The sequence below is a fragment of the Palaemon carinicauda genome, chromosome 36 (genome assembly GCF_036898095.1).
Source record: "Palaemon carinicauda isolate YSFRI2023 chromosome 36, ASM3689809v2, whole genome shotgun sequence".
In the NCBI taxonomy this organism is placed as follows: domain Eukaryota; kingdom Metazoa; phylum Arthropoda; class Malacostraca; order Decapoda; family Palaemonidae; genus Palaemon; species Palaemon carinicauda.
Window position 1 is genome coordinate 14,289,482 of NC_090760.1, and position 3,044 is coordinate 14,292,525.

The window sequence follows — 3,044 nt, forward strand, 5'->3', positions numbered from 1 at the left end:
TTGCAAATATTGATGATGGATGGTAATGACCTATGAATACGCTGGGAATAAAAGTTTAAGGAAAAAATTAAATCTTTTCTTTGCCTATTCGGTATTACATTTAAGCATTATTAAAACAATATAGGAACCTGGTGTCCCTGATCTATGCAATTCTTCCGCTCTCAAGGGGTTAACTACTGCACTGTAATTGCTCAGTGGCTACTCTCCTCTTGGTAAGGGTAGAAGAGACTCCTTTAAAGGTTTAATGGCCACTCATGAATGGCAGGGCAAGGGGCAGTGACATTGCCCTATTGAGTAGGACAATGCCTTAGAGACTGACCAGATATACATATTATCAGCGCCCAATCATCCTCTCCACCAAGGCTAGGACCAAGGAGGGCCAGGCAATGGCTGTTGATGACTCAGCAGATAGACCTATAGGCTCCCCCCAAATTCCCCATCCTTGGCTCATCATCCTTGATGAAGTTACAGCTCTTCTAGGACACTCCAAAATCAAACTATTGTTCTCTGGTCTTGGATAGTGCCATAGCCTCTGTACCATGGTCTTTCACTGTCTTGGGGTAGAGTTCTCTTGCTTGAGAGTACACTCGGGCACACTATCCTATCTTATTTCTCTTTTGTTCTTAAAGTATTTTAAATTTTGTATGTGAAAGATTTGTTTTAATGTTGTTGCCGTTCTTAAAATATTTCATTTTCATTGTTAATTACTTGTAAGTTCCTTATTTCCTTTCCTCACTGTGCTATTTTCCCTGCTGGAGCCCTCGGGCTTATAGCATTCTGCTTTTCCAAATATGGTTGTAGCTTAGCAAGTAATAATAATAATATGCAATAAGTAATTTGACATTTCTGAATAATATCTTGAAATAATGTTTAGAAAAGTTTTCAAACTTTCTGAAAAAAAATAGGATATAGATACCCATAAATATCAAACTTATAATATTGAAAAATTAAGCTATAAAAATTTCTATATGTAAAATATCCATTTTTAAAAGGACTCTGTGTGAATATTATATATAATCTTATCACAACTTCTATGTACAACCACATTTCTATTTTCTTCAACGTTTCTTATATAACAAAATTTTCTAATATTGAAAAACTTATTAACTAATATACCTTCAAATCGAAGAGCAAAAAAAAAAAAAAAGAAAGAAAAAAAAAACAATTGAGTAACTAGAAGTTTATATGATTCTCCGAGAAAAGCAATGGAAAAAAGGGAAATTTAACTATCAAAACATTCCAATAGTGGATTAACAAAATAATTTGGACTGACCCCTCCCAGGCACGTCAATTATCTCTGCTGCTTTAATAAAGTATTTAATAAACACTTAAAAGTTTGCATTAAAAAGATGGTAAAAATCCTGAAATAAAGGTTGCCAGGCATTTACCGTTTTCAAAACGGATATATTGACGTAAATGAGTGATATTACGGTCACCAACCCGTAAAAGAAAACATGGTAAAATTATGATCACCTGTACTTTTCTAAAATACGGCTGAGAACAGTATATTCTTAAGGAGAATTTCCGATTAAAATTACGCTTTCTATTAACATTGAACTCACTGAGACAGGAATTCCCAACCTGAGGTACATGTACCATCGGTGGTACATTTTTACTCGTCAGATGAGCGAATAGCCAATGCTAGCAATACATAATGTAAACTGTATTGAGATTAAATAATAAAATCATATTAGAATATTAACTTCAATGTTTCTCTTTTTCAATATAAGATTTGCTACAGTGTCACAGATCTCCCTAACTCTCCCATTTAATAAAATCCAGAAGGATCAACTTCAGCATCAGAAATACCAGAATACCAAAAATCAAAATTTAAAAGAAAAATGAGAAATTATTGTATCATGCTAACTTTAAAACCACAAAAAATGTACCTTTATATAAATAAAATTGTAGTTAAACCACATATTACTTTACTGTTACTACTAGTTAACTTCCCAAACTATTCCCTACCATGGTTAGTTAGCTAACTGTCCTTACTCTTATATACACACATTATACATATACATATATATATATATATATATATATATATATATATATATATATATAAGTATACATATATTATATATATATATATATATAAAAGTATACATATATATATATATATATATATATATATATATATATATATATATATATATATATATATATATCTTCATCATCTCCTCCTACGCCTATTGACGCAAAGGGCCTCTGTTAGATTTCGCCAGTCGTCTCTATCTTGAGCTAATTCAATACTTCTCCATACATCATTTCCTTCTCCGCACTTCATAGTCCTCAGCCATGTAGACCTGGGTCTTCCAACTCTTCAAGTGCCTTGTGGAGCCCAGCTGAACATTTGGTGAAATAATCTCTCTTACTAGTATTTAACTTTCCAAACTATTCCCTACCATGGTTAGCTAGCTAACTGTCGCCATTCTTCTTTCCAACACCTTTTCTCCAAGATAAAAAAAAAATCCTCAATTTTATGGGTACACAGGAACCTATGAAATGTACACAAGAACTTATGGATTGTACACCGGAATCTATGAAATACACACAAGAACCTATGAGATCCTATGAAAGGTACACAACAACCTATGAAATGTACACAGGACCCTATGAAATGTTCACAGAAACCTATGAAATGTACATAAGAACCTATGAAAGGTACACAGAAACCTATGAAAGGTACACAGGAACCTATGAAATACACACAAAAACCTATGAAATGTAGATATGAACCTATGAAAGATACACAACAACCTATGAAAGGTACACAGGAACCAATGAAAGGTACACAGGAACCTAAGAAATGTACACAGGAACCAATGAAAGGTACACAGGAACCTATGAAAGGTCCACAGGAACCTATGAAAGGTACACAGGAACCAATGAAATGTACACAGAAACATATGAAATGTACACATGAACCAATGAAAGGTACACAGGAACCAATGAAAGGTACACAAGAACCTACAGAAATGTACACAGGAACCAACGAAAGGTACACAGGAACCAATGAAAGGTACACAAGAACCTAAGAA